The following is a 9,114-nucleotide window of genomic DNA, read 5'->3' on the forward strand; positions in this document are numbered from 1 at the left end:
TTCTTTATATAAGCAAAATTCAAAATTTAGTAGGAAATGGAAATATTGGGAAATTAGTTATAAAGATGGCAGTCTAATACAATCTCATTTTAAAATGTACATTATTTCCAGTGATTAAGCAGAGTTTTAGCATTGCCTGGAGTGCTTCATTCATGGGGAATGATTGAGGAAGTAATTACAGTGAGCTACCTCTTTGACAGTGTCTGCAAACACTGGAATGTGCTACTGGATTAAAATTACATTTACATCCTAGAAATTATTACGGCTTTAGAAGAAAAAAGCTGTAGATAGTAGGGAGAAATACTACAAGCCAATCCACATGTTTAGTATAATTTTATCAATGTTTAAAAAAGAAATTGTAGCCATTTATGTATAGTTATAAGAAGTATCTCAACATATTATCTCAATATATCAGTATCTCAATATTGAGAGCTTCAACAGAGCTATTAGCTATAGCGCAGTCCTGTCTGTCTGGAGATACTAGTCCAGATATTATTTTTAAGATGTTTCTCTTTTTTCAGTCCATCCCATCATCATTAGAAAGCACAAATCCCTTGAAGAAGAGTCTGCTTTTGGGCAGCAGAAGGGAGAAAGGGAGTCAAGGTTATTGGAAACTAAAAGAAGCAATCCACAAAAATTCTGTTACGGTCTCTTCCTCTGCTCACCTGAACACTGTGAGATACTTGCTTTTCTTTTTTATCAGGGGCAGAGCTAGTACTGATGCCAGTAAGACTCGGCAGTAATCACCCTTTATTTGAATAGAGGGGTTATTCAAGGCCTGATAGCACAGGGGCTTAGCAGGGCAATTGATGTTCCCCTGCCAGGTTGGTTTGGTGCAGTGACACACTTGCTGAAGAAACAAATAGTACTTTACGCATTTATTTAAAATAAGCAAGCAGGTCTAGATGTAATTCTTGCTTTTACATCAGAAATGTCCAATGTTAGCTGCAGGTGGGCAAAAAGGATATTTAAAAAAAAAACACAAACAATCGCTTATTGGATGTTGAAACATCCAGATTTTCTGTGACTGATGCTGATCCCTTCCCTGAGCACAAGAGCTCTGCTCTCTTACTGCATAAATGCTAGATGCAGCCAGGCACCATAATGCAACAATGGGCCATTAAATAAGGCACTTCTAAAAAGGTCATTTTTTCCCAAATCACTATGCTTTCACTGGGGAGAAAATTAATTATAATAAATACGGTGGCCATAAATTTGTTTTTATAACCCTTTGTCTTCAATCTAGAATAAATTAGTCATCATCATAACAGGCTATGATATTGAGATTTATGGTCTGACTTTATCCCCAGTGTTATTTCAGTGTTACACCAGGAGTGACTTTGATCTAAGCATCTATCCTGTGAGTTACAGAGGGTGGGGAGCCGCCTTCTTCCTTTCCATTATTAGTCATACTGTATTGCCTCCACCTAGGGAAAATCTGTCTTTTCACTGTGGCTGCTCTTATTCTTTCAGCGTTCTTTCCACTGTGTTTGTGAACTTTTCCCCTATGCCATGTCATTTTACCTTTAAGGTGAAGGCCCTATGATAAAAATTTCACATCCCTGAGCTTTCTCTACAAAGTAGTTCAGAAGTAGAAGTATGAGGTGCGCTGTTGGACCATACATAGTTGAATTCTTCCTACCTGTCACCTGAAAGAGTGTCAGTAGACTCAGTACTTCAGTGCTGCTTTGACCGAAGTCTTTGTCCCCTTTTCTTGTATCAAAAAAGCTTCTTACTGATCTTTGAGAGCAGAAGGCAGTAGAAAGATGACCTTCTAACCTGCCCGAAAGCAAACTGCTTTGGACCATTTAGGATTACAGGTGTTTAGTTCTCTATGTGTAGCCCTCTTTGTGACTCAGCACCTTGCAGAGCTGAGTCTTTCCACGCACATGCCCGGGACAGTAATGACTGGTTCACGAAGTGGCAAGTAAGACTCAACAATTTTTCCAAAATGGATCGTCCCGGCTAGCTACTGCTATCCTTAGTGAGGGATTTACTTTATATATCCACTGCTTCCTTTTAAGTGCATTTGGTTATAAAGCAGTGTTTCTTATGAACATTTTCAAGAAGATTTGATTTTTTCATTGTTTTATATTTTTAAAAAAACTAGTTTCTTAAACCAAGTTTGTGGTGTTTTTTTTTTTTTAATTGAGAAACTTCTTACAGAAGAGAGTTATCATGAAGACTTTCTTGTCCATAAAGAGGTTTGAATGGAAACATTTTATTATCTCTGCTTCCAAAGTATCTGCTTTAATCTGGGTTGGTATAGATCTGAAGAGCGAAACAGATGATAGAACAAAATTGCATTTGTACTATTATTATCAATTATATAATGTTAGCTGTCAATTTTAAACAATGTAAAATAACTTATGGCAATCTAACTCTAATAGCCCTAAGAAAGAGAAATTCAGTAGTTGAGAGTACTGGGTGAAACTCTGCTCTATAACAATCGTATGATGACTTTGAAGTTATTACAGTGAACTGAAGGAAAATTGTTCCCTTTTCAATTTCGTAGTCTGGGTGTTACAGTAAGTGTGGATATTACTGAACCATCTTAAATACTTCTTTTTTGCTAATATCCAGATTTTCTGTATAAATCTGTCTTCTCAGCAAGGAATCAGTAGTGCTAGACATCCTTTTAATAATTAATGCATGATTAAACCAAAGCAAAAACTTTATCGATTTATAGGATTGTTTCTTCTAACTTTATCGAAATACTAAGGTGATATATTTTTTACTTGCTTTGAAAGCATATGAAGGAGTAGAAAGAGTATTTTTGTTTCATAACCTATTTAGTCCAGCCTACACTACATGCCCAAATCAGCTCAAGCTGAGCATTTTGCTTAACACTTTTACTCTTCTTTCATGATTTTCCTGGGACCTTTGCCACTACGTTGATTAATATGTCAAACCAAATGTTGTGAGTGAGACTTCTGCTACCTGGAGTGTGAGACACACTGGCACAAGTTGCAGAAATGAACTTTAAAGTTCATCTTGTTTATTAGCTTTTTTGTGGAAGTGAAATAGCAAGATGTGGTGGTGAGAAAGAGACTCATTTGATCAAATTATCCTTCAACCACTGCTGAGCAAAAAGCAGACCCACAGATGAGAGTTACTGCTAATATGAATGTTAAGCCTATCACTGCAAGTCACACAGAAGTAAATCCAATGAAAAGAAGACCCTAATGTACAGGACTGGAGTTAAGGTCTTTTAATTAAATTTAAAGATTTTCTTCCTCATGGGAAAGGATATAATTAGCTATTTTCTGACAACTATTTGACCTGCAGATGCTTGCATCAGCAGATAGAGGAGAGCATTGAAAAGTACTAGTAGATTATAATTATGAGATTTTGGGAACCATTAATTATTTATGTGCCATCTTGTTTTCTAGCTGTTGGGAAAATAAGATAGCAAACAAATATCAGCATCTTAAATAATAATATGGTGGTCAGAATCTAGGGATGGCTTGAGGAAAGCAGCTGCCACATGTTCAGCCCACTGTTACTCTCCTTGCAACTGGTACCAATTGTACTCCAAATTAGAAAGCAGCCAAAATGAATATTATGGACTAATGTAGCAAAGATATGTCCACATTAACCTTAAGGAGACCCTAATTAAAGGAATATGGCATAACCCTTTATGCCCCTTCTAATGTCAGTAAAGTTAAATCAAAAGCAATTTTAGTCCCTGAGCTTTGAGCACCCAAGTCGCATTCTAATTCTGTCTAGTTCAGGAAATAAGCTTGTTATGTCATTTCAAATTGGCATTCAACATGCTAATCTCTTCAGTTTCTTTGAGCTGTAGAGGCAACAGCTAGTGATGTAGGCAGGTGCCAAGAGCTAGATCCCCAATTGATGCATATACCATAAAGCCAGCAGGGAATAGAATATAGCTAAATAGGTGGAGAAACTAGGTATGTGTCCCTCAGCACAACAGGACAGATTGTTCTCCTTTTCCTAAATCACAGATTTGCTACCAAACTCATTAATTTGTATGTATCTTCATTTGTATCCTGTCTTAGTAGGTATCAGTAGCTATTTGGCCTCCAACGTACTTACAGGGCTCACATATCCCGTGTGGAGGGAAAAAATCCCAAAACTATTCTGAATTATTCTTGCAGGAATTGCTGTACAGTGGTTGAAAGCATTATAAAGATTTTGCTCTATAGAAATGAAAACTGTGTTTCGTCATCTCTGAACTACTCACTTTAGAGACACAAGAAAGTACAGTACACTCAGAGAATGCCAAAAAGAGATGTATTCCAAAGCAAGGTATCTTCCAAGAAATCAGATGATTAATGTAGCAGAGGTTGCTGTTGATTCCTGTGTATGTTGGAAGTGCTTTGAAATGAGCTAGATTTAAGCAGGTACACTAATGGTTTTATTCTAAATGCTTGAAATAGGAGGTGGTTTGTTTACTGAATACATTTGCAGCTACTGTTATTTTAATCCTGAAAAATTGGTTTGGAAAAGGCACCTGGCCCTCCCAACTTGCAGATGTAAAATGTGAAGAAGCACTCACAGACACCTTCTCCTTTCAGCAGGGGTAATCTAATAGTGAAGCCTCTTTGAGGAAGGCTTCTGAATACAGAAACTTTACAAGACAAATTTGTCATCTTGGTTTGTTCTCAAAAGCCTGGATAAGGGTATTAGAAGTCTCCTCATCTGGAATCCCAACCTGGTGAGAAGTTTATAATTATTTCTAATTATATTATTTCTGATTAAATTTTCTATCAAAAAAGAAAACAAAGCCCCCAAAAAAAGAAAAAATTATAAGTCGCTACCATTCAATCTCAAGCATAAACTGAAGCAAAACTCTAGCTCTGAAGCTGCACTGGTAGACAACTGCTTAGCTGTTAGAGACACGCTACTCCAAGAGAGAGCTGAGAAGTCTGCTGCCATATTGATCAAGTTTTGCACTACAGCTGTCTGCTATATTGCTTCTTGATTGGTTCAGTAACTAGCTGCCAGTGGAAAAAAATCAGTTTTGCAAGGCTTTTACCTCCCCCACACCATTGCCTGTCCGCAACTTGGGGTTTCTGTAGAAAAGGTATCCTATGGCTGTACTGTTCTCTGGTAGTGAGAATGCTACTGGGAACCAAAATAGTAGTATTCAAATCAAGTAGTGAGAACATATCTATGGATTTTTATGAGCAAACAAATTACTCAAGATATGCTTTTTGTCCAAATACAGAGATTAGTGTAAAACACACATGTATGCGATTAAGGCCGTGTTTTCAATCTCTGCCTGAAGGCCCAGATTGTCACACGTTATCTGTGTATGGACATAACCTCCATTTAATTTGAGCAAGAGCTGTGAAGCGGATAACATTTCAGTTGACTTACTTTTCATACATTTGTACTACAGCAATTTTACAGTGTCTCTAAACTTAGGCTAAAGGAAAAGAAAGATGAGTAGAAGCAATTAACTTAAACTATTGGCTTCTCTATCAGCAGATAAAGAACAAAACCAAAAATTCATGAGTCTTTTCTGGGGTTTGAGAATAATATATTTTCCTGCAAAAGTGCTAAAGGATGTAATACAAATAAGATCCCAATCTAAATTTGGCAGTTATATTAAAATTGTAAAACATTTAAAATATTACCTATATGTAATGTTCAAATGGTCGAATGTGTAGTTTTCACTTGCACAAATGCAACCACAAGCAAATTCTGAACTGAAGGTCATGAACATTTGGCAAAAAGGCATTTTAAATTAATATTATTTTTTTCTAATATTCAGAACATGTATTTTGTTCTGATTTCCATGAGTCATTTCCTTAACCAATAAATTCTGAAATGTTGCATTCAAATGTGGCACTCGAAACCACTACAGTTTGTTAATTACATGTTCTCTGTTAGATAACCTTGCAACCCTGGAAATCTCTTATGCCCCGTGTTTTTTTCAACAATATATAGTGAAAACTGGCACACCTTCACTACCCACCATTTGAATGAATACTGATCTCTTTGGACCCTACAACCTCTGTAGTAGCCGAGGTGTTTCTAAATCTGCTGAGTCTGGATGATTATTGATCATTGTATCTACCTCCCAATTTCTCAGGCATACATTCATGCCTGCATGGCATACACATCTAATATTGTTTAGAGCCTGCGAGCACTGCAGGATTGCTTCCTAGCACCAGTCTTACACCTCTCTGAATTTGCTACTTGCTTAAACGTATTTGTCAAACATGTTTAAAAAGAACTGCCAAAGTTCTGTCTTCTAATTTATCGCCTTAAGAGATCATGTGGCAAAAGGACATTGAACAGAAACAAAGGAATGTTTTAGTGATTTGGTTTTGAAATGTAAAATCAGTTCCAGGACTGTGGAAAACAAAAAGCTACTGATGTCAGATCATTGCCATCGAAATTCTGAGTTTGAACCAAATTGTTAGGAGACAGCCTAGCCAAACTGCTTTGCTGATCTGCTTTTGAATTTGGAATAACCTCTGTGGCTTGAAGATACACTCTTTTTGCAAGGTAACATCTGTCCTTCAGGCAGTTGCATGTTTCCACTATGGAAATGCCAAACTTTAGCTCTGACAGTGAGTAAAGCAAGCATGATGTGAACACTAAAGGTCTAATTTTCTAGCCTCATTCTTGACTAGGATGCCTGACTAACAATATAACCAAGTGCAAGAATGCGAATTCTTCAACCTTACTTTGTGAAGATTCCTTGAGAAGGGAGATTTTTTTATCCAGCAGACCATGTGCATCTACAGGGGAGCCCTGGTAATGGTGTGCCAACAGGGTAAAAGAACCACAAGATCTTCTTTAAGCTGCAGTAATGGTTGTAGAAAAAAAAAGAAGGTAATAATATCCCTTCAGCCCTCCTCCACAGGTATATGGTTGTGTGAGAGGGTGGACTCCTCAATAGAGAAATCTAATTTTCTAACCCTGCTGCATCAGGGAGCCAGCCAGCTTCGCATTTATTTTGTGATCAGAGAAGATACTGGAACAGGCTCCACTTTATAATTGGTATATTTTTCTGACTGTCAGGTCTTTGGTAAGAATATTTGGAAAGCAACAACAAAAATTAATATGCACTCTAATACTCTGTACTCATCATTAAGTTCTGAAATACTGTTGTGCATTGATTTTAACAGTTACTTTACAAAATCATTTACCAAAATCGTGGATGCCAGAAAATGACAAAATGCTGTTGAAGTTAAACCAGAGCTTCACGCAAATTGGTTCTTGATGTGAAACAGCCTACTTCACTCCCTTCCTGATGCAGAATCCACCCACAGTGCTTTTCTTCTAAAGGGAACAAACAGCTGGAAAACACACTAATGTTATTCTGTTTAAAATTCAAGTTAAATTTAACCACTTGCCTGTGCTCTCAGACAGCTTCAGATTGAGAAAAATAAGGTTACAGTACAGGACCGATGCTGAGTTTGAGAAGAAATTTCAAAAGAAAATGAGTGTTTATTTTTTAAGTGCATATTTGTAGTAGCTTTCTAATTTTCCCACTCAAATAATGCCTAATGCTGCAACATATACATCAGCCATTTTGTTGATATACTTTAAAATGCTTTACAAGTAGTAACACACTGTTATTTAGAAAACAGAGACCCAAAAAAGCTAAGTGATTTATATCATATCTTAAATATCATTAGCGTCTTCACTGCTATGCCCTTATTGACCACAACCAATTCTGGTCAAACTGCACAATTTTGGCTTAAGCAAAATTCCACGCTGCACAGGGTCTGCGAGGATAAACACACTGCAGCACCTGAGACTTTGATGTACAGGGCCAAGAAAGGCGCTCTGTGCTATGTAACTCTTTAGCAGGACACTAAAGCTGTGGGGGATGCAAGGAAAGCCAAGCGGACGGTGTATTTTACACCTGATGCCTGCTTTTAAAAAGGTTTTTGTCAGTCAGCCTCATTTCAGGGCAAGGTCTCCTCTTTTTTCAGAGCTAGTGGTGCAATGTGTGTGCTAAACAATGTGGGCAGTTTGTGTGTATGTGGTTTTTTCCACTCCATGCCCTACTTATCATTCAGCACATTTGCCAGAGAATTTGCCTTGATTGCAGAAGGCCTAGGAAAACAAGAAATCTGAGCAATTCTTCAGTTGCCCTGAAGAGGATACTACTCCTGGTGATTCTTAGAAGCCCTGTAAGTTAGTAGCTGTATAGACTAGAGGATTTGCTCAGGCTGGTAAACTCCCAATAGCCAAAGTAGCTATTCATAGTACTAGAGAATCAGAATGAAGACAGAATACTGAGATACATCTAACTTCATTAATTGGGGGGCAAAAACCAGAAATAAGTTGCTGCAATATTTAAACTAGAAAATCCCTATAATAACAAATGACAACCTTGTAGCCTGCAAAATCTGCTAATAAAGCGTTTGCTGTGGTTATTAAAACTAAACTTATGATCCATGATTATCTAACCATTAAACATAAGTGAGGGCTAAACTGGATGTTTGTGTCAGATGATATTTCAGTGCTGTCTGGACAGAGAAAATTACTCATCAAATTTGATTGCTGATGCCTCTCTTCTCTGAAGATTAGCCACCTAAGGAGTTTAGAGGTATTTAGAAAGATTCTTTCCTCCCTCCCTTTGTGTCCTCTTTTTCCTCAGTAATTACACTGTAAGCTTTCTTTAAGTTTAATTTGTAGACCTTTAAAAATCACTTATGTAGAATAGCTGTGCCATAGTTAGGTGACTGATCACAGAGCAATTCCACATTGCCAGAGAAGCATCCCTCCTACTTGTCTGTAATTATTCTTGTCCAGGTGAAATTTCCTGGACCTATAGTAGAAATAGCATAGGTCCCTCCATCAGTCCGGTTGTTTGAATATATAGGTATTTTTGCCAGAGTTACATCAGCTAAAACAAAGTTAAGAAAAAGACACATTCAGCTGAGATAGTGGTTGGCACATTAGAGTTTCTTTTTGATTGATGTATGATAACTTTTTGTTGTCAAGAAAATTGTTTACACCATTTGACTAATGGGATGGATGGTCGGTTTAAGAAAGAAAATAGACACATATGGCAATCAAAAAAAAAGCTCTTATTTTGTTGGATTACTGCCCACATACTGACAAAATGCTGCATATGTCTTTAGTTCCAGACTCAACTGGCTTCCATGGTAGCCAACA

This window comes from Calidris pugnax, unplaced genomic scaffold (assembly GCF_001431845.1).
Source record: "Calidris pugnax isolate Ruff unplaced genomic scaffold, ASM143184v1 scaffold70, whole genome shotgun sequence".
Taxonomy (NCBI): Eukaryota; Metazoa; Chordata; class Aves; order Charadriiformes; family Scolopacidae; genus Calidris; species Calidris pugnax.